The sequence below is a fragment of the Apodemus sylvaticus genome, chromosome 7 (assembly GCF_947179515.1).
Source record: "Apodemus sylvaticus chromosome 7, mApoSyl1.1, whole genome shotgun sequence".
Taxonomy (NCBI): Eukaryota; Metazoa; Chordata; class Mammalia; order Rodentia; family Muridae; genus Apodemus; species Apodemus sylvaticus.
The window spans coordinates 19,694,722-19,718,842 of record NC_067478.1 but is presented as its reverse complement, the minus strand read 5'-3'; positions in this window follow the sequence as shown (position 1 = coordinate 19,718,842).

Below are 24,121 nucleotides of genomic sequence, written 5' to 3'. Positions count from 1 at the left end.
ATGTAGTAGCTAGCACAGTGCAGCCTCTCTAACACCACCACTCTCCCCACTTCCCTTCCACCACAATGGACTCCAAACCACCCTCAAAGGGTCAGAGCAGGTCTTCACACCTGCACAGCCTCCTCGCTCTCACAGGTAAGGGGATTGTCCTTCTGTTGCTGTAATGAAACACCATGACCAAGAGCAGCTTAGAAGGACTTTCTTTGGCTGGCCATTCTGGGTTACAGTCCATCATTGTAGAGAAGTCAAGGCAGGAACTTAAAGCATCATATCCACAGTCAAGGAGAGAGAGAGACAAGTGCACCCATGCTGTCTGCTTACTGTCATCTAGCTTTCTCTTATCTTAACTAATTCAGGAACCCTGACTAGGGAGTGGTGACACCCACAATGGACTTGGTCTCCCTACATCAATTAACAATCAAGACAATCCCCCACAGGCAAGCCCACAGACAAAACTGACCTAAACTCTCTGCCTAGGTGACTCTAGGTTAATTTTAGAAAGTTGACATTTAAAACTAACCATCAAAGTGTCCATCCCATCTATCTTGGCCAAACACACCTTTAATAATTAAGAGGATACTGTTAATTATGTAAAAAGCTCTGGACTGTTCTGGGAAAACAGAGATACCCTGCTAACAGATCCTCCCACACAGATACATTTATTTTCCTCTAGACAAAAGGAAAATGTCATCCTTTATATAAGACCCATCCTTTCCTGGAGATGTAGACAAAGGAAGATGAGTAAGAAGAGAGTAAGCAAACTGGATAGACATGGAGGAACACCTGTAATTCCAGCACTCAGAATGTGAAGGCAAAAGGATTACAAGTTTGATGCTACATGGCAAGTTTTAGGCTAGCCTGGGCTCTGTGCCCAGACTGTCTCAAAATGAATTAATGAATGAGAAATTATAACTGACAAAGTTCTGAAGGAAACTTTAAAACTGGATAAAGTGATATAGTGTCTGGCAAGAGTGGCCAGAAAAACCTGCTTGAGGAGAGGACTTCGGACTGAATTCCTCAAGTGTGCCAAGATATGAGGGCAGAATAGTACCTACAGATGATTGGTATGGGCAGAGCTTCAGTTGATAGAAGAGACCCTGGGTCTTAGTCAGGGTTTCTATTCCTGCACAAACTTCATGACCAAGAAGCAAGTTGTGGAGGAAAGGATTTATTAAGCTCACACTTTCACACAGCTGTTCATCACCAAAGGAAGTCAGGACTGGCACTCAAGCAGGTCAGGAAGCAGGAGCTGATGCAGAGGCCATGGAGGGATGTTACTTACTGGCTTGCTTCCCCTGGCTTGCTCAGCCTGCTTTCTTATAGAAGCCAAGACTACCAGCCCAGGGGTGGCTGTGGTGACCCCCAACTATAAAAATATTTTCTTTGCCAATTTGTAGCTATACTTTTTCTACTGATAAGAATCGTAATGTAGATAGTTTTGAAGACAGAAGTTTGTCAAAGGGGCTGCCTCTCCCAGGTCCTACAGGATGAAAGAAGATTCCTCTGAAATGAAGGGGAAAGATGGGATTCCCACAGAAAGATCAGTGAGGAACAAGCCAGACCTGAGTGGATCATGAATACAAGATGTGGCTCTGCCTCAGATCAGGAAAATATCCTTGAGTTTCCAGTGAGGCCCCAGCATGGCTGGTGTAACTGGCGGTATGTCTGCCTGGGGCGTGTCTTGGTTTCCACCCATATAATATGATGTGTTGAGGATACTGAAGCTACATTCAGCTTATCCAGGCAAAGTGAGGTGGACAAAGCACATCAGTTCACACACAGGACACCTATGGGCCACCGCTAAGTGCTCCCAAAACACAGATGCGGGGATAGTGGACAGTAGATGCTGTGAAGTAAGGCTCCTCAACTGAAGTTGAGTGTCTCACGGTCTCTCTGCTCATGTTGGACGATGCATCTCTAAGGATGGCATTCAACTTAGAACAAAATATCATCTGTACATTATAATCTGTATGGGATGGACTTAGAGACTGAACACTTGTCGTACCCCTCCCCCTGCAAATTCGTAAGTTGAAATGCCACCGATAACACAATGGTTGGGGGATGGGGCTTTGGGGAAGTAATTAGATGTCACCTGAGCCCCTAGCACTGTGCAATAATTTTTGCTGTTTCAAAGGTGCCCAATTTGCAAGGTTTTGTTACAGTTTCCTGGACAGACTGAGATATTGGATGACTGGCTCTATTTTTTTTTCTTCAGGGCAATTAACTAGAAAGAATGGTATTTAAAGAATACGGCACACAAGGGCCTCCAGGCACCTTAACGCAAAACAGTGTTCTGTATGATTAAAATCCTTCACCCACCGGGAAACTCTGCCCTTCATTGATTAACAAGGAAGTCACAAGTGGCTGGAGAAATGGATCCCAGCCTAAGCCACTCTTTGAACTGCGAGAAAGAGAGACGCATGGAAGCAGGAGTGTGCCAGCCGTGGGAACCAAAGGCTAAGCGGTGTGAACCAGCGCTGCGGTTCCTGACTGTTCTCCTGTGAGAAGACTACTTTAACCTGTGGTGGCGAGCGTCTCCTCCTCCTTGCCCTCTTCCTTTACCCTAGTGGGGAACTGGGTTTTTCTCTTTATATAATGTGCTCTTTGTATGTCAACAAATGCCTTGCGATGGTGCACTTAATGGATCTCTTATAGGCAAGATGCCAGGAGCCAAAACATAATTAGCACAGACTTCCAGGTATGTAGAAAAGAGCGTGGGCTATGCATCACTCATTAGAAATACAACCCAACTGCTCCTATCTCCATAAAATTTGCTGCTGCGGCTGTGTGTGTGTGTGTGTGTGTGTGTGTGTGCATGTATGTACATTCATGATATACATGTGTATGCATGTACACATGGAGGCCAGAAGTTGATGTTGGTGTCTTCCCCCATCGCTCTCCTCCTCGTTGGAGTGTCGGCCAGGGAGTGCCCCCACTGATTCAGCTACACCGCCTTTCAGCCAACCTCAGAGATCCTCCTCAGCTCACCTCCCCAGAGGTGGATTCCAGGCATATGGTGCTTTGCCCAGATTTTGCATGGGTGACAGGGACCCTGATTGATGCTTAGATTGCATACATTTATCTACTGAGCTCTCCCCGGCCTGAGGAATTCCGCATCCTAAGGAAAGCACTGTGCAACTGGCCATAAACAGAGCAGTTCACAAACAGACACTTTCCTTCTAGAGTCCAGGAGGTTGATGGTCTGCCCTCTGGGCACTGATAGTTTCCATGCCTGGTAAGGGCTTTTCTAGGATGTCATAGTCGATGGTGGGAGAGCTACTTCTGTGTCCTTCCCTTTTGGTTGCCCCTGTTCACAATGCCTCGGCCCTGCCTGCAAATACCATTTCCATCAGGAATCAGAGTTCAGCACATGAACTTTGGGGATAAGTGAACATTCAGGCAGAAACAGTAGAGAATCAACTAATGTTCATGAACTGTCATCTCAGGCATATTGCCAAACTCTGAGGATATAAAGAAGTTTGAGAGCTAAGAAAACCTCCTCAAAGAGAAGGCAAGTCTTACATTGAGCAAAATTAGTGTGTGTGTGTGTGTGTGTGTGTGTGTGTGTGTATGTGTTCTCCAAATTGTGGTCAGCTGAAAATTTGTTAGAAATGAAAATTCACAGTCCCCACCCACCTCCTAAGTCACAAGTGGCTGGAGGAGGAACTGGTTTCCATCACATCCTTGTGGTTCTGGTATGCATAGGTGTTTGGATTACAGTAGATTAACAAAGCATTCCTTCCTTTAGCATAGATAGAAAGAAGCAGGGAAAGAAATGGAGGGAGGATAGGTCTGGGGCTGGGAGGAAGTACTGCAGTTTGTTCCAAAACCCAGTTGAGATGAGAAGAGGAGAAAGCAGGAGGGGCTAGGAGGTGAGAGAAGGGGAGGGGAGGGGGAGGGGAGGAGAGGGAAAGGGAGGGGATGCTGGCTCCAGACCACCTATGGGGAAGACTGCCTGGCTCAAAGACCAAAAATGAACTGTGTGTCTCTCTTTGTCTCCAAGGGTCCAGCTCTACCTGCCACCTTCTCACTGTGGGTCTAGGATTCTCTTCCAGAGCCCATACTGTGACAAATTAAAAACTGCAGTTATTAAACGCCTGCTTGTTCATCACTGTGAACTTAAGGATGGTCACAGAGGTCGCGTCTTAGCATATGGCTTGTCTCCTTTTCACTGAGGCTGTTGGTGCTCTCGCCGCCACAGTAGAGTATGTGCTGTGTCAGCAGCAGTGTGAGAATTTACTGAGTGCTACGTGGTGCCAGCCAGTCCATCCGAGGTTTCTGGCAGAGAGGAGCCTCAAGGGATTCTGGAGAAGGCAGAAGATATCTTCGGAACTTAAAGGTACAAGTAAAAGATGGACCTAAACACCTGCAAAGTTTCCCTAATCAAAGCCGATTATGACGGAATAGCCTAAATCAACCGGGTTGTATCTGTCTTTGCTTCTTGGAGTGGTTGCTCTTCATTGACAAGCACAAACTTTTCATTAATCCATTCTACTACTAACCTACTATTCCAGTTCTACTCCTAGGTATATACCCTGGCAATACAGGTCACACAAAGTTCTTCCCAAATGCCCATGACAGCACCAGTTCACAACAGCCCAAAGTGGGAATGATACAAAATATCCCACCTGTGCGCACTAGTTTGGGTTTGAGTTTTGTTTTATCAACTTGACAAAAGCTAAGACAAAAAAACTTCCATCTGGTTGACCTATAGGCACCTCTGTAGTATGTTTCCTTGATTGGGGAAGGCCACGCCCACTGTGGCAATACCATCCAGGGAAGGTGGTCCTAGGTTGAATAAAAAAGACTCTGAGCAAACCATGGGGAGCAAGCCAGTGAACAGCACTTCCATGTTCTACCCCAGCTCCTGCCTCCAGGTTCCTGTCTCAAGCTCCTGTCCTGCCCTGACTTCCTGTCATGCCGCACTCTAAACTGTAAAGTGAAACAAATTCTTCCATCACTAAGTTGCTTTTAGGTCATGGTATTTATCATAGCAGTAGAAAGGTAACTGAGGGACTGGAGAAAGACTCTGTGGTTAAGAGAACTGGATGCTGTTCATTTCCCATAACCTACATGGTGGCTCACAACCATCTATAACTCCAGTGGCAGGGGTTTTGATGTGCCAGGTATACATGTGGTGCAAATATACATGCAGGCAAGAAGTCTATACACACAAAATATTGTTTTAACAAGAAGTGTAGCTAATACTCCATCAGTGATAAATGCTAAACAAAATATTTTATGTGAAATGTCCAGATGGAAAGTGGAGTGTCCTTCAGAAATGAAGAATAAAGTATATATAATATAGATGAACCCCAAAGCATTACACTATCTCTACAAGGGCAACACAAAAGACTAAATACTATATGATTCCATGTTTATGACTATCTAAAATAGTTCAATCCATAAACATTTATGGAGACAGAAAATAGATTCATGGATGAAAGGACATGGATAAATGGCTATGATGTGACAAAGGGTGTGAGGTTTCTTTGAGAATGATATAATGTTCTGAAGTAGACTGTGGTGGCAATGTATACATCTGTATATACACTGGAGCCCAGTCAATTTCACAGCTTAAGTGGTCAAGTTTTACAGCCTGTTAGCTATATCTCAATGCTTTAGTTAATTTTTCTCAGGGCTCTGACTATACATTTGACAAATGCAATTGGCTTACAGTCTTAGTGGATACAATTCATCCATCATGGCAGAGAAGACACTGCAGCTAGAGCATTCAGGTGGCTGGTCTCATTGTAGCCATAGTCAGGAAGCAGAGAGAAATGGATAAAGGCACCCCACCTACATTCTCCTTCTGGTCCACAGGATGGCCACACCCATATTCATGTTGTGTCTTTCCTGAATAAACTTCTCTGGAAACACTTCCACAAATAAGCCTGGCAGTCTGTCTCCTAGGTGTCTGCAAATCCTATCAAGCTGACCATTAATATTAACTGTCACATTCAACAAAACTATTAACAAACACCAATGCCAGAACTTTCCCTCCTGTTATACATCTCCCTAGTTGTGTTCAATTACCATCATTAAGACACTGGATGAGCTATGACTGTTGTCATTGGGAATTTTAAACAATCCTGCCTCAGCCATTATTCCAATATGCAAGAACCCATTGGACCCAATGCAGATTAGCCAGTAGATAATTGTATTTTGTTTTTATTCAAATCCAACCTCCGAGCAAATGCTAGATGCTGACTCACATTTTATGATTATAGTAAAAATGACTATTGCCAGTTAATGGTACATTACAATTTGAGCATAAATCATATCATCTATGGAATGAGCAAATGTCTTTTTTCAATTTTTCCTTTAATTCTTGAATTCATTAAACACCAATTATAAAAGTTATTGTGAATGTTTCTTTAGGAAGAGGGTAGTAGGAACGAAACTCCATCCCTTCTAAAGGTCATTTTTAAACCACACACACACACACACACACACACACTACTTTGAAACACTGTGTTAAATTATGCATGTGAAAAGAAACAACAATCTAAGAAGTCAATTTCTGCAAGACTACATTGATGAGCCTTAATCACCATCATAAGTCAGGATTTACGGAGCACAGGGAGAATCGGCAGCCATTGCTCGATCTACTCTTTGCTCAGGCTTCAGGTAGGCCAAAGACATTCATTGTGAAAGGTTCCATGACTAGCTTTTCCTTAATCGAATCAGAAATGCAAATTCCCTTTCCTGATAGCACAGAGCCAGAGGATAAGATCTTCATTATAGAAAGGACTATGGATGCATGCATGAGAACATTCTAGAAATCTGGGCCAAATAGTATCTTAAGACATCAAGAGCTGGTAAGAATTCATATTATATTCAACTGCACATTACAGTAAAATAAAATTGCTAAGAAGGGAGGGCATATATATATATATATATATATATATATATATATATATATATATAACAATTCCTGTTAGTTTATCATAGCCTAGCCTATCGGGCTGCCCAGAAGTTACATCTTCAAAAAGGTTCTTTGCATAATTTAAATATTTGAGGAGGTGAAGGACTACGTCAAGAAGATAATATTTGGGGCAGGAGAAATAGCTTGGTCTATATGATGCTTGCCACCCAAAGACCCGAGTTTGATCCCCCAGCACTCATGAAAACAGCCAGTCAAGAGGGCACCAGCCTATAATCCTATTTGTGGGGAGGCCATGCAGGATTTTGGGGGAGGGGGGTGCGCTAAGCAGCTAGTCTAGCAGCCGGTGGGCTCCAAGTTCAGGAAAAGACCCTACCTCAAAAAATAAACTGGGGAGTGACTGAAGAAGATAAGCAATGTTGACCTCTGGCCCCCACACTTGCATGTAAATGCACATACATATGCACACACAAACACATACAAAAGAGAAAGCTTGAAAAATAGAGAGACAGTAACCTCACAGAAACATAAGCAGGCAAAAAATAAAATTTTAATGTAACGTCAAAGCCATATCCCAAAGGAGTTCCAGAGATACCAGAGAATTAAAAAAATAATAATTAAAGAACCAGATATACCTACCTCAATACACCTTGGCTACCATAAAGAGGTCTGAGAACACCAAATGACTGAAAGAATATGGAGACATGAGAAACTAAACTTCCCACTTTAAGACACTGATAATTTTCTATAAAGCTAAATGCACATCATCTATACTGTGGCCAGCAATCTCAGTCATAGGCATCTATCCAAAAGATTGAAGACACATATTCATACAAAGACATATAAAAGTGGGTACGCTGCGCAATATTCCCATAGCGGAAGTGGTCTTCTGTAAGGACATGATTCAACCCATGAGAGGTCTGCCTTCACAAGCTAACCACGTCCTCAAGGGCCTACATCGGGATCCTGGTGCACCGGGTGTTAGGAGGCTATGAATGAACATTTCCAGAAAGAACCAGCGCCTTTGCACTGAACCTTCTGCAAAGCTGACAAACTGATTAGAACTTCAATTATTGTGAAGAAATTGTAATTTACAGGACCGGAGCCTAATTATAACTTCTCTTGAGCTATCTTTAGCCCCTTAATAGCCATTCCTCACCGACCTCTCTGTCTGATCTAACATCTGTGTGACTAGCAGGTGAAATTCTTTGAACATTCTGGTTTAGCAGACCCATCTCTTTTATTAACACAAAAGCTAAGGAGCCACAGCGTGCCCAGGTGCTGGCCCGCACATTATTCTGGTCATGTCTACAAGGATGCTTTGGAATGAGATGGACGCAGGAGAGCTGCAGGTCCAGCTCCGTCCTGGAGCTTCGTCTAGATCAACATTTGACTCGACGGACTCAAGGCAGCAGCTTCGTCTCCTTCATGGAGGTCAGACTCCTCTAAGCTGAAAACAAAATACTGGTTTTTGACAGGAACTTCAGTCAGTAGAAGGCCTGGGCGATGAAAGAATCTGGAGGGGAAAAGAGTTCCTGCTGCCTGTCCATCTTGATCTGGAGCCTCAGTGAAGAAGCGTCTCTCCGGGTCTCCAGCCTCTTTTGACCTGGAACTATAACGTTGATTTCCCTGAGTTTCTAGGTTACGTGTTCTAGATCTTGGAACTCATTGCCCGTGTGTGTGTGTGTGTGTGTGTGTGTGTGTGTGTGTGTGTGTGTGTGTTGATATGTGTGCATGCAGGCATGTAGGTCAAAGGTCAGCCTGGCCTCTCTCCTTGTTTCAGAGGCTCTCCTGTTATTTGTTTCAACATATGATGACTTGACCTTGGGCTTTCCCAGAAATTCTCCTGTTTCTGCCCCCTGTCTCCCATGGGGCACTCTGGGATTGCAGATGTGTGAACTGCTGCGTTTGGCTTTTTCGTGTGTTCTGCAGATCTTAAGGCTATCACAGACTTGCATGGCAAGCAATTTACCCACCAAGGCATTGGTATATCCTTCACCAATTCTTTCTAATGAATCTATTTACCCCTCTGTATTTGGTGCTATTTCTATGGATAACTCTGACTACTACCGAGTTGGTGGTAAAGCAGGGTGAACCCAGGGTAGGAGAGGTAGCCCTGCGGTAATCCTTCTTGGGTTATGTGAACTTCTGGTCCAGAGCAATCATGGAGTCACCTGAGGTTTCTGAGATTACCTTAAGTAGTAGTTAGATCTTAGATTCTGATTCATCTCCATTTTATACCCCAAACATTTAATGATTTTCATTTCCCATAGACCCCTCTCTTAAAAATCTGACAATTCTGGGTAAGTTTTCCAAAAGCACCTCCAGGGTCATTACTACTAAACGCTTTCCATAGACAGGCTTCTCCTAGGAAATCTCTTTTGTCTGTTCACAAGGCCAATTGTCTATGTTTATATAAAAAAATTACATCAGATTGTTTGTTCCCTTTTTCTCTCCAGAGTGTTGTCCTAGCAACAGAGACAACTGGACCAGAGGTCAGCTGCTTGGACACACGACAGACGCCCCTGGACTGTCATGAAGTGGCACACAGTAGAGTGCCACCCACCTTGCCATGTAAAATTCTCTCAATTTCTAGTCACTGGAATTTTTGATGAGGGGGCTCAATGGCACCTCTAAGGACAGCCACCTCAAGAGCTGGGGAGTAAGGGTCATCATGCCAGTGGTGATTTAGGGATGGGAACAAGGGATCCAGTGCCATAGAAATGAAGTGAATATTAGAATCTCTGTTAAATGAATCACTAACACAAGCTTATCCTGGAAGGTAATTGTAGAGATAATCTGTGCACTGTGCAAAATTATTCACCTGTCAATAAAAAGCTGATTGGCCAATGAGCTGAGGCAGAATTGGAAGGTGGGACATTCTGCAGAGAGAGTTAGGATTCTTGGAAATAGACAAGGGGATTCACCCCTAAATGCTGGAGGAAGGCAGTCACATGAAACTGGCAGAGAAGTAACTAGCCACGTGGCATGACTTAGACTACAGATTAATAGAGTTATGGGTTAGTGGAAAGGAGCCAAAGGTATTGGCCTAGGCATTTATCCATAATAATCAGTCTCAGAATCACTATTTCAGGAAACTTGGGTGTGGGTAAAAATCATGAGGTTGCAGTAATTTTTTCCCCTGTGGTATAGCTGAGGCTCAGAGTTTAGTAACTTGTTCAAGGTCATTTTCTAGTATCTTATATAAACCATGCAGCACACCATCTTTTTTATCTAACTTGTTTCATTCAGCATGATTTTAAGATCTCTTCATGTTGTCGACTTATAAAGTGAGTTATTTGGTGTAAGGAATGGCCCACTGCCTTGGGTTTCCCACAGTCTGTTATCAAGTCACACAGTTGTGTACATTTGGGTGATTTACAGTTTGGGCTTCTTATCACTAAAGCTGCTGTAGTTAGTCATGTATACAAAAGGAGATATAGCATTTCTTTTATTCTGTATTTTGTTGGACTGTGTGCAGTCTGTGTTGTGGGTGAATATTCACATATCTGTGCATGTATCTGTGCATGTGGAGCCCAGAGGTCGATGTCAGGTGTCTTCAATTCATCTCCACCTTACATTTTAAGACAGGGTCTCTCATTGAGCCTATAGTTCACTAATTCAGCCAACCTCTTGGGTAGGCTGCACTCAGAGCTGCCTTGTGGTCCCCTCATCAAAAGCCCCTAGTGGCTAGAGAAAGGGAGAACCCACATTCAGCAAGGATGGACTGTCAGCCCTAGTGTGTCACTTCATGGCAACTTTAGGGCATAGACAGGAGTCAAGGAGCCGACCTGAGGTCCAGTTCTCTCCTGTTGCTAGGACAACACTCTCTAGAGAACAGAGAAACAAACAATTGGATTTAATTTCCTTATAAACATGTCCATAATTGACCTTGTGGTGAATAGACTAATGAGATTTCCTAGGAGATCTAAGGATCCCAGTGACCCTCAGGGATCCATCTGTCTTTGCCTCCTCAATGCTGGGATTACAGATTTGAATTGCCATGGCTAGTTCTAGGGATCCAAACTCAAGTTTGGCAAGCAGTTTTCTGAGTCATCTTCCCCATCCAAGGAGGCGGATACCCTTGATTTGAGGGACAAATACCTAGCAGAGAAGCTGGGTGGTGTTTTAAAGAAAGTCCTGACAGATGTTGCCTGTCCAGTTCCTGATGTTAGCATTAGAAAATACTATAATAGATGTTCCCAGTTCACTTGGGTATTTGAGCCAGTGCTTTGTCTTATGTTTTGTTTTGTTGGTGGTGGTGGTGGTAGTGGTTGGTTTGTTTGGAACGTCAACCTTGCTTCATCATAAGACTTGTCTTACCGTTAATATCTTCCTGTCTTAGCCTCTCTTGCAGCTATGATTTGCAGATCTGGGCCACCATGCCCTCCTTGTGTTATTCTTAAGAAATAAATTAATAGACAAAGAACAATATTCAAATTCAGAAGGCAAGCTCTGACACACAAGTGTAGAGTCTAGATGTATTTTTTTTTCTTAATTTCATAGTATCTGCCTGTGCCTGGGCACAGTGTGGGCCTCAGGCAGAAAGCAACCCCCTCAGACCCTGAGTTAACTCACCCATCTCCAATCTGGAGGTTTCATCAGGAGCTTTGTGTCCAATGCAAAACAAGATAGAAAACATAGACCTATAACCGGCAAAGCATCTGGCGTCCCTAATTATCCTCTTATCTCTGCCATAAACTCCAAGGAGACAGGATGGAATAGAGGCGGCACTCCTTGCTCTCTAGCAGGTACAATCTACAGCCCAAATAATATACATATTAAGATCATTTAAAGGGCTGGAGAGATGGCTCAGCGGTTAAGAGCACCGACTGCTCTTCCAAAATTCCTGAGTTCAAATCCCAGCATCCACATGGTGGCTCACAACCATCCATAAAGAGATCTGACCACCTCTTCTGGTGCGTCCAAAGACATTGACAGTGTACTTACATATAATCAATAAATAATTTTTTTTTTTTTGGTTTTTCGAGACAGGGTTTCTCTGTATAGCCCTGGCTGTCCTGGAACTCACTCTGTACACCAGGCTGGCCTCGAACTCAGAGATCCACCTGCTTCTGCCTCCCAAGTGTTGGGATTAAAGGTTTACACCACCACTGCCCAGCTAAATAAATATTTGTTTTAAAAAATCATTTAAAAGAATGATGAACAATATTTGGACAAAAATAAATAACAGGAGAATGCTCACACTTAGATGTCTGAAGGAAACTCATAGAAGGAGAATGAATCATGGAACTGCCAGGGAGGAGGTCCTAGGGGTGGTACTTTGTTTGTTTGTGTGCTTGTTTTGTTTTTTAATTAAATTATCAAAAATTTACACTTATGTCTTAAGAGGGGCACAGTGAACTAACTTTCCTCTGCTGTCTAAACTTAAGGCAGGCAAAAATAAAAATCCTAAGACAGGGTGAATTCACATGGCATTGGGAATGAGGCCGCCAACGCTCTTCCACGTTTCAGGGGGCATCGTGAGTGCACCTGGAGTGCGCTGGTGAGAAATGAATCAGGGAAGTGCTTCTAGCAACCAAGCAAGGACTTCTTCTGGGAATTTAACTTTAAAAAGAAAAAGGTCAAAATTCATTAACTGTCTTGGTGCCAGGAATCTTTATCCCAGGATTACTTGAGTCATAGGTTTCCTGGTTAAATCCTTTGTGGAAAAAAAAAATGCTAAAGGAGCCCTTCCACCTCACTCAGCCCACCAGAAAGAAATGTCAAATAAATTCACCAGAAGAACAAATAGTCTAATCAATAAAGCGACAAATGAACTGAACAGACAGTTCTCAGATGAAGAACAGACGACCAATAAATACGTGAAAGCGTGTTTGACATCCGTAGCCACTAGGGAACACAAATCAATAGGACATTGAGATTCTATCTCAAGTCAGAACATCTGTCACCCAGAAAACAAGAGAATACACACTCATGAGAACCGGAGGCCAGGAAAGGAACCCTTACACCCTGCTGGTGGGGATGTAAACTAATACATCCACTATGGGAACCAGTACGGAGGCTCCTCAAAGCACGAATAGAACTACCATGCAATCTAGTGATCTAGCTATACTGTCCTGAGTACGTTAAATCAAGCATGTCTCAGATACCTGCATACATGCTTCTATCACTATATGAATCACAGTAACTGAGTCATACGGCCAGCCTGTGGCAGCCTGTGTGGAGAGGGATGGAGGGTTTGCCCGTTGTTATAGAGTCCGTCTGAGACACCTACCTACTCCCCCAAAGTCCATTGGTTAAGGACTTGCTCACTAGCCTGTGGTATTGAGAGATGGGGCACAGTGGGTTTAAAGACCTTGGAATTCTGTGGAGGACTTGTAGGACTCGCCTCCTCTTGAGGGCCATTACCAAATCTGTCTAGACACATTCTAATTCCCTCACAGAGCTGAGGCACCAACCCCACCTTGAGCTTAGACCCTGGAGGAGTTTGGGTCTTTGGTGTCAGTCTAAGACTGGCTTTCTTCTTGAAGTTCCCCTGACCCAGTGAGTACTGTTTTAGTCAGCTTCTGTCACTGTGAGAGAAAAACAAAGCAGAGAGGCAGACAGACTCAGTCTTAACAGGCCAAGAGAGCTTTATTAGAACCTTGAGGGGCCCCAACCTTTCTGTGGGATGAAGTTTGAATGGATTTAGCTGAGCTGAGGGACATACATATATGCATAGGTAGCTACCAGGACATTGCAGCTACTTTCTGTGGTGTGTGTGTGTGTGTGTGTGTGTGTGTGTGTGTGTAGCAGGGTGGGTTGTTTCTTATACCAGGGCGTATTGTTTCTGCAGATGGACCAATACAGACATTCAGGCTGGGAAGCCATTCCTTATGCTGGTGCCTATTACCCAGAACAACCTGACTCGATCCCTGATGACCTGAGGCTCTTACCCAGCATTCCACACTGCATTTCTCTTCTTCACAGTACTGAGGGTAGTACAGAAACCTACTGCATATTAGGAAAGCGCTTCCCCGTGGAGCCTTATCCTCAGCCTATTTTCCCCCTGAGATCTAATCATTCCTCTCCATCTCTGCAAGGACTGCCACATAACACAAGTCCTGCTTCGTAGGGATTCGGAAGTATAATCTCTCCACCAACCACTCCTGCCTCGTCCAGTCTGTTTTCTACCTTAAAGCCAGGGCATCTTCCAAAAATGCAAAAGGCGTTGAATCATGCCAGCGTCAACCCCTTTGAGGCCTCCCCGGCTATCAGGATAAAGAGGACTCCTTCCTTACCTTAGTTCACAGAGCCTGAGTGCTCCAGTCCCCGCCCCCGCTCCAGGCTCCTCGTCCTGCTCTGTCCGTCCTGTCCTTCAGCAATCTGTGCTATTGTGTTCTCCTAAATCCTCTGCACTCAGCTAAACTCATCTGGCTGAGAGTGCCTTTCCATTTAGGAACCCTGTCTCAGCCTTTCTGGCCTCTGCACAGGCGCAGATCCTTCCTCTCGGGATAGCTCTTTCTGTTGGCCCCACTCGGGCCCCAGGACTCTCTGTCCTGTCAACTCTGCGCACAGTTGTGATTATACAGTGGCACTCATGGTTTGATTTTTGTATCAGCTAATGTATTGGCATGACAAAATTCCCGACATAGCAACTTAAGGAAGGAAGGAATTATTTGGGTTCAGTTTAAGAAGAGATCTAATCCGTCATAGTGAAGACAGGAAGAAAAGACCAGGATAGAAAACTTCAACCTCCCCTCCCCTACCCGTCGCTGCCAATGAAGTTTCACCTCCCAACAGTTCCATGATCCCTTAGAAGAGCACCACCAATTGAGAATCAAGTGTTCAAACTTGCCCATGGGGGACATTTCACATCCAAACTGTTATCTGATCTGGGGGTCACAGCTACGATCCAACAAGCCAGGTTCAGCGCCAGTCCTCAATAAGCCCATTAAAAGAGCCAAATTAAGGTGGGCGGTCAGAGATCGGATGTGAGTTCGAGACCAGCCTAGTCTACAGAGCCAATTCCAGGAGAGCCAGGGATACATAGAGAAGCCCTGTCTCGAAAAACAAAACAAAAAGCCAAATTAACAGGAAGGGAGAAGAAATAGGGAAAAAGAGGAAGGGGAGATTTGGCCAATGTGGACGCGTGGAAAAGTAAGAAAAGGGGACCCTGTGATTTCCCCAAGAGCATCTTCAGGGACCCTGACATAAGCATAGGATTCGAACAGAAAGCAAGAGGTATGTGTAACTACTCAGCTCCACATCTACCCTGCAAGATCACATCGGAATTGGGGACTTTTCTCCAAGAGACAAGTTCCTCCTCTGAACCACCAGGGTTGCAGCCATTTCTTCTTCCAATAGAGGAAGAAATTCTAATTTCTTGGGGTTCATTCTTTTCATAGTCTGATAGGGAAATCTCCCTCAGGAATATGTTGATAGGTGGGTTATAAAGCCTCATCACTTTTATGACTCTTGCTGTTCCTCCTTAGCCTTCATCAGTGAGTCTCTCTCCGTTATCACCGGAAGCACAGCTCTCAGCAGCCGGAAACAGGCCAAGCGCTGCTGCAAATCAGATGGATGGCAGAGCCGTCGTCAGCTCCGCCATCCTGTGTCTGGTCTCTTCTCTGAAGGACTGAGCTAAAGCAAACCCGTGCCTCATTTGGCCATGAGGTGCTCTGGTAGCTTGGGAGGGGCTTGGTGGGCAGCCTAAAGTAGGCTGTAGTGGAGGAAGGTGCTGGTGATAATCAGTCAGGACAGAAGGCCCTGGGGCATTTATTTTTCCCTCTCTGAAATATCTGAACAATTTTAATAGCAGAACATTTTGCGATGCTTATAATGCAAACACTTTGAAACCTAGGATAATGGGGGGGGGAAGTCTTAAATTAGTTTTTATGGCTATAGGTGAGGGATTAAAAGAAACAAAATCCACTTGAAAGCCCTTCTGGGATAAGGAGGGGGGGAGGCTAAGGGTGAGATGAGCCAAGTTCAGTCACGATGGGTCCTGTTATTTTATACATGAACCAAAATTTAAAGAGAAAAGAAACCAACAAAAACCTCTTTATAAATGATTTAGAAGAATTATTTCTAGAAAGTATTTTAAGTAAATGTAACATATATGTATACTGTTCAATGCACCAATGAAGTGGGCTTAAAAAGAGAGAATGGGGGGTTCGGAGAATGTGGCACGGCAGTGTCAGGAAAGGGGGTGCCCAAGCGGGCCCATGCCCAAACACATCTTCCCCCTAAGGGACCACACGCACACAGACATGGTATAGAATAGAGTTTATTCAGGGCACAGGATGGGAGTTAATGATATAGTGGAAGTAGAGAAAGGCAGAGAGAGAGAGAGAGAGAGAGAGAGAGAGAGAGAGAGAGAGAGAGAGAGAGAGAGAGAGAGAGTAGATAAGTAGAGAAGTGGAGGCCGGCCATGACCATGTGGAGAGAGAGGGGAGGGGAGGAGAGCCCAAGAAGGGCAGAGCGATGAGAGAGAAGAGGGACAAGTAGCCCCTTTTAATAGTGGGCCAGGTCTATGGGGCGGGGCATACCTAGCTGTTGCCAGGTAAGTGTGGGGTGGAGCTTAGACAGAATACTAACATATACATACATACATACACACACACACACACACACACACACACATAAATGCTAGACTAAGATCTCTCCTTTAGAAAGTTCTATATTAACAACTCAAAAAAAATAGATCATGTGAGAACCACATGTTTCACCTGCTAGGTTCACCTGTATTCATGTTTCAGACCCAAACCTACTCCTATCAAAGTTCCCAAATTAAATAAGCAACTTTCAGGTAGCTCACAAGAAATATTCCTACTATCTATCTAGTCTACTTTGCTTGTATGTGTATATGAATATATGTGGTACATATATATGTAGTATATGAACACACGTGTGTGGATGTCTGTGCCTGTGTGCCTGGAGACTGGAAGAGGCCATCAGGTGTCCTGCTCTGTCCTGCTCTACTTTATTCCTGAGTTGAGGTCTACCATATATCCTGAAGGTAGGTTGGCATCCTGAAAGCAGCAATCCTCCTGCCTCCACCCATAAGAGCACAGAATAAGAAGATGTGTGTAGCCATGCCCACCTTCTTAGGGGGATGCTGGGATTCTGGATACCAGTTCCCATGACTGCACAATAATGCTCTTACCCACGGAGCAGCCCCTCAGCCCTCTATGCTGATACTGAAGTCCATCTTCATTTATTTTTTTTTAATTAGGTCTGCCCTTGTTACACGTTTCTACAAATTCCAAAAAGATCTTAGACAAAAGTATCAAAACTATTCAAAAGAGACATGCTTTACAGACAACACTCACCCATGCATCCATGCACAGTCATCCTCAAAGCTTAACAGAGATTTATTATACAAGAAAACTCATTTCACGAATACTTGCTATGCTTAAGTCTCTGTGTTGAGGCCTTACTTCATGGATTCTCTTTCCTATTGTTAGGTAGCTAGAGCCGTTTTCATGTTTGAGGCCATTAAGGATGGCCCCTCCCATGTGACCTACCAAAGACTCCACTTCTTGCTTTCCTGGTAACACAAGGAAAGCAAACATTTAAACCATCCCCCCTAGGGATTTAGAGCACCCCAGGAGAAGGCAGGGATCCTAGGGCTCTAGTGAAGCCCCTTAAGGGAAAGATACTTCCTCCTGGCTAAAAGATGAGTCGACTTCTGGTCCTTGGTGGAAAAAAGGACATTTTGATCTGTTCCAAAGATTAGAACATTTTTCACTGCTGTCTCCCCCCCATATGAGTTAATCCAACTGGGCCTGTCAGTCACCTGGCTAAGAGAGCATTCCTTGGGAAATTTGATTTACTAGAAGGCAAACTAAGGAGTTGGGACAAATACTTACTTCCTTAGTGAGAAAATGAACTTATTCTTCGAGAGCCCTTCCTCTGAGGCACATTCTACAGAACCCCTGCCTCTCTCTACCACCTGTGCGCTCTCTCTCTCTCTCTCTCTCTCTCTCTCTCTCTGTCAGTCTATCTCTCTCTCTTGTTTTCTCCCTCCTCTCTCTCACCCTCTTTCTCTCTCCCTCTCCATCCCCATCCCTCTCTCCCCAACCCTTTGCTGCCTAAAAACACTTCCCCTGACTCTGGTCTTCACAGTTGATTCTGTGATTCCTGAGACTACAGCAGTAGCTATAAACAGTCCGAGTGTGTAAAGGAAGCTCACCAGGTGTCCACAGAAGATGACCTATGTCAAGGAGCTTGGAGACGTTGGGCATCAAAAGGCTGAAGCCCATGCAGTGAACCTCTGAGGTAGCGTCCCTCCTTGCCTCTGTCACACCCACTAGATTCCTTCCTCTCTTCTCCACAGAATGAGATGTTCCCTTCCTTCTACACTCCTAATCCCTTAAAATGGGTTTCTTTATTTTTCCATATCTCTCTGGCACACACAAAAAAATCTGTGGCCCCAAGGGATGATCTTCTGTGCCCGTTGCATCTGAGACCTCCTACCAACTACACTGTGAAGCGGCTATTTCTATTCTATTTATGTTCCTGATCTATTGTTTTTTAAAAATTAATTCTTGGGGCTGGAGAGATGGCTGAGCGGTTAAGAGCACTGATTGCTCTTCCAGAGGTCCTGAGTTCAATTCCCAGCAACCACATAGTGGCTCCCAACCATCTGTAATGGGGTCCGACGCCCTCTTCTGGTGTGTCTGAAGGCAGCTACAGTATACTCATATACAGAAAATAAATAAATGTATCTTTTAAAAAAAAGATTTATTTATTATATGTAAATACACTGTAGTTAACTTCAGGCACGCCAGAAGAGGGTGTCAGATTTCATTATAGATCGTTGTGAGGCACCATGTGGTTGCTGGGATTTGAACTCAGGACCTTTGGAAGAATAGTCAGTGCTCTTAACTGCTGAGCCATCTCTCTAGCCCCCATAAATATATCTTTAAAAAATTTTTTAAATAAAAATAAAATGAAAAATAAGTCTGACAAAATATGAAAACTTAAGAGTGTCAGAGAATTGCTCAAGTTCGTATCCATTAAGGGAAACAGCCTTGCTTAAATACAAGACTCCTGGAATGGAACAATTACCACAGAATAAAGCTAAACTGTTGATTGTTGGTTGATTTTTTAGCAGCGTGGCTGAGGACTTGGTTTCACCATCCAAACACCTACAAAAAGGACAGAAAAGGAAATAACTACAGAATGACAAAGGTCTTGATTAACACATCATCCTTCCCATCCCAAATAAAGACTTCCACTTTTTCTCGCTCATCTAATTATAATTCAAAAGCTCAAAAGTACCAATTAATAGTTTCTATGGACACGTTTCAACTCAGTCTCTGATTAATGTTCTGGAAACACATGGATTGATTGGTCCCAGTGACATGATCTCCCCTAACTGATAAATTTCAGGTATTGCAAGCTGAAAATACAAAAGAGGACTAAGGATATGGCTCAGTAAGGTGCCTTCCGTGTGAGCACCGGGATCTGGGTCGGATCCTTAGGACCCACATAAAAGACAAGTGGGACACCTTGACAGAAGTTCCCAGTCAGGAGAATAAAATCTCTCTGGCTTCAATGGAGACCTGACATTTCAATTAGGCTGGTTCAGTTACCTGGACCAGAGACGGTGCTCTTGGAAAGCAGGCTCACCGCAATCCCTGCTAAAGAGGGAGACAGACTAATTAGTCCTTTAATGAGATACTATTTTTTTCCTCCCCAGAGTCCTCACCTCTAGTGCAGTAGCCTCCTGGGCCCCAGGACTACAGCAATGCAACCATCATGTAGCTTGTAAGTGTGACTGCTCTTCTGGTTGTTCAGTAAAGCATAACTTCTCCTTCTCCCCCTCCTCCTCCCCCTCCTCCTCTCACTCCTCCTCTCCCTCCTTCTCCCCTTTCTCTTCCCCTCCTCCTCCCCTCCTCCCTCTTCTCATCCGCTGTCTCCCTCTCCTAATCATCCTTCCCCTCCTCCTCCCCCTTCTTTCCCCTCTTTTCCCCTTCCTCCCCCTCCCCCTCCTCATCTTCCTCCTCTCTCCTCCACCTCCTCCACCTCCTCCCCCTTCTCCTCCTCTTCCATCTCTTTTCTAACCATGCTTTCCTTAACACTTTGGGCCTCCTTACTCTTTCCCCAAAGCCTCCCTCCCTGCCGTGGCTGCCATGTATGGCCCATGCCAGCTTAAATGGCATGATCTTTTTTCTTCTCTCTCCTCCATTTCTCTCCTTCAACTAATGGCTGAAGTTTGCAGCTGGCCTACCCTGGGATTCTTTCTTTCTTTTCTTCTTTCTTTCTTTCTTTCTTTCTTTCTTTCTTTCTTTCTTTCTTTCTTTCTTTCTTTCTTTCTTTCTTTCTTTCTTTCTTCTTTCTTTCTCTTTCCTTCCTTCCTTCCTTCTTTTTTGTTTTGGGTTTTCTGTTTTTGTTTTGTTTTTCTTTCCAAGACAGGACAGGGTTATCCTGGAACTAACTCACTCTGCAGACCAGGCTGGCCTCAAACTCTGCCTCTGGGATTGAAGGTGTGCGCCACCTCTACTGCCAGCTTTATATACTTTACTTCATTACTGTGTGTGTATAGATGTCTTGCTTGCTGTGTTCTGTGTGCATGCAGTGCCCATAGAGGCCAAAAGAGGGTGTCAGATCTCTTGGAACTAGAATGACAGATAGTTATGGGGCCCCCTGTGGGTGCTGGGAATTGAGCCTAGGTCCCCCAGAAAAGCAGTCAGTGCTCTTAATAGCTGAGCCATCATTCTGGCCCTGGAACTTTTCTTTTTCTTTTTTTTTAAGAGAAAGCCCCAGCTTCCTCTTAAACATCAGCATGTGCCTATAACCACACTGCTAGCAGAGATGGAGACAAGATGGCCCCTAGATCTTGCTGGCCAGCCAGTCTAGCCAAACTGGTGAGCTCTGGGTTCTATGAGAGCCTCCATTTCGAATAAAACATTGTGGACAGTGTGTCTTAGTTGGGGTTTTGCTGCTGTGAACAGATACCATGACCAAGGCGACTCTTATAAGAACAACATTTAATTGGGGCTGGCTTACAAGTTCAGAGGTTCAGTCCATTATCATCAAAGTGGTAACATGGATGCATCCAGGAAGGCATGGTGCAAGAGGAGCTGAGAGTTCTCCATCTTCATTTGAGGGCTGCTAGCAAAATATTGGCTTCCAGGCAGCTAGGATGAAGGTCTTATAGCCTATGCCCAGAGTGACACACCTACTCCAACAGAGTCACCCTTCTAATAGTGCCACTCCCTGGGCCAACCATATGCAAACTATCACACAGTGATGTAGAAAGATGCCCAGTGTCAACCTCTGACCTCCACACATAAATGTGCACTTTTGTGCAGCTATGCCCACAAATACACACCTATGAAAACAAACAAGATCCAATAGAAGTAAATCCAATCACTGGGTCCCCATTCTGTGCTAAACTTGCTCCTGGAGTTTTAACTATGAGACAGTTTCTGGTTAGATACTTTGGCCTTATCCAATTGTGCAAGGAGCTGCATTTGGGGTTAGAGTTGTGAGGTAATTTCCAGAGTCACTACATTCTTCCAATATTTGTCAGAAACCATCTTTAACCTAAATATTATGTGTCTGCACTGCCACCCACCCTATGCCAGCAAGAACTCAGAGTTGCTCTTGACGCAGCCGTTTCACAGAAGCATCCTAAAGTATATTCTGAACAATTCTCTGGCAGCCATCCTACTGACTTGATACCCACACCTTGCCAGCATCAAAGCAGGACTCCTAAAGTTCTAGAACGTTCTAATGTGGTCTGCACTTCTTTAATTGTCAGCTAAGCAGTCACAGCTCTGGCTTTAGAGTGTTCCCTTGGGAGCACTTCCAAACCCCCTGAGAGCCACTGCAATATTTTTCTTTTGACCTAGAAAAAGGAAGCTATAATAGGTTTCCTGCTGAGTTAACTCCCTAAAAAAGAACTGTTTGGTAAATTTAGCTGTTTAACAACATCTCTATTTCCACTTTCATTAAGAAAAACTGTGGCAAAATGAATAACAAAGAAAACACTTCAGTTTGACCTTGGCTAGGACTGGAGCAGCTAAAACCCCTCCTTAGCCTTGGAGTTACAGGGGCAACTCTGGATGGACTCCACACACTGACTCAACCCTTCTCTCTTTCCACCTACCAAGGACTTCATAGGGACTGTCTCTCAGGGCTCAGTTTATTCACCACTCAAATGGGCTCAGAGAGAAAGTCCCATAGTAACCCATGCAGATTACCTGCACACAACGATATTGGCTCAAGTGTTTTAAAAAGTAGAGATTTCAGTTAACAAAATGGCCAAAGCAGCTGCCAGTGCTGGCACTTCAATTTAATCTATGGGAATCTAATTGGAAGCCTTTAATGTTCTGTAGGAAGGTGTCACAGGAATCGAAACACGGGCAACTTCACTAAGCTGAGCTCATTAAGTTGAATACAATGAACATACTTTGAAGCCACTTGCTTGGTGTCTTCTTGATCAATTTTCAGAAAGAGCCTCAGTGAATTTCCAGTTCCCCCTGTGATGGCTCTTCCCAGCTGTCAGTCTAACTGCATCTGGAATAAACTACAATCCAGAACTGGATCCTCTGATCTAGATCTTAAGGCAGGATGACACAGCCTCTGGACCCAGATCTGGTCCATGACATGCGATGACACACACTTTTGATACAAATCTTGATGCATAGCGGTCATGAAAAGTTTAGGCCTAGGCAAGGTGGTACATGTCTTTAATCCCAGAAGACTGAGTTCAAGGCCAAGCTGGGACAGAGCAAGTTCCAAATTCAGGTGTGACTGTGGCCTTTAATCTGGGCCACACCTTCTGCTGGAGGCCCACATAAGGACACTGGGAAAAGGAAGACTCACTCTTCTTCACCTTCTTGCACTTACTTGCCAACACATCTGTTGGAGCCTACATCTTCAGGATTCCAGCAAGACCAGCTAAGACAACCAGCCTCATGGGACTGAGCAAATATTAGATTCTTGGACTTCCCATTCACAGCTGCCCATTGTTGGGTTAGTTGGACTGTAGACTGTAAAGTCATTACAATCAATTCCCTTAACATTTAGAGACATTCCATAAGTTCTGTGATTAGAGAACCCTGTCTGATACATACTCCCATTTTAAGTATACAGGTGGAATACCTTGTCTCTAATTGACAGCTGCAAGAAATGGACGTTACCTGTGAGAATTGGGTCTGGGGTCTCATGAAAATGGCCACATGATCCAAAATAATTTCAAGAAGGCAAAGATTTTAGCTTTGCAGAGGGATGCACACCTGTGTCAAGTCAACCAGGCAAGCACACCCAGTTTGGATCTGACTGGGTTTCTATTCCTAACACAAAGGAGTCTTCTGCCTCTCTCTGCTCCAAGCTCAACCTCACATTCTTCCCAGGTTGGTCAATTTAAAGCAACACAGTTGATAAGAAGAGTGCAATTTTGCACCCAAAGTGCAAACCTTGAGCCCATATTTTGGTTTCAAGAAATGCTGACCCTGGAGGAGTCTGAACTTCTGCCAAATAGCTTCTTTACCTTCAGTCTTTTTCAATAGAGAGCTTTGTCCTGTTTAACCCATTGATAGAAAGCACGCCTCATTCCGTTCCTGTTTTCCACATTACCCAATGGCAGTCCACGTATCACCGGATACATCGAGGTAGTGATGAGCTTGCGCACGGATCGCAGAAGGTGACTGACTGACTTCACTCACACCTGCAGTAATTAAGAGTGTGCCTGGCGTGCATGGCGGTCCCGTTATCATTTCAGCAGCTTACTCTGGTGGGCAGAGGAAGGCAGCAAGGGCTCCCTTCTGATTTAGAGGCTGCGTGCTTCTGACAGCTCCGAGCGGCGCTTTTTATGGTCTTGTTTACCTTGTTCTAAAGTGAAATGACAGTTCATTTTTCACAAACATGATGAAGACTCCTTGCGGCAAATATTTTCTTTTCCTTTGAAGTAAATTTAAAAGAGGCTCAGGGATGCATTTCTTTTCTTTTCTTTTTTTTCTTTCTTTCTTCTTTTTTTTTTTTTTTACTTAAACAGCAGGTAGAAAATCACTCCCAAAGCTTTGCCTCCTGACGACTGGTAGGAAGACCCTCAAAACTACAGTCAGTCCCCAGACAAATGGCAAACTTCAGAAAGTCTGAATTTGTATTTTGTTATAAACACAATTTTCATGTGCTACATTGTGGTAGCCTGTTGTATTGGTGGTTATTTTATTGTTGTTTGTGGTAGTGGTGGTGGTGGTGGTGGTGGTGGTGGTGGTGGTGGTGGTGGATTTTGTTGTGACTGTTGTTAGTGAGATAAGCTCTCATTCTGTA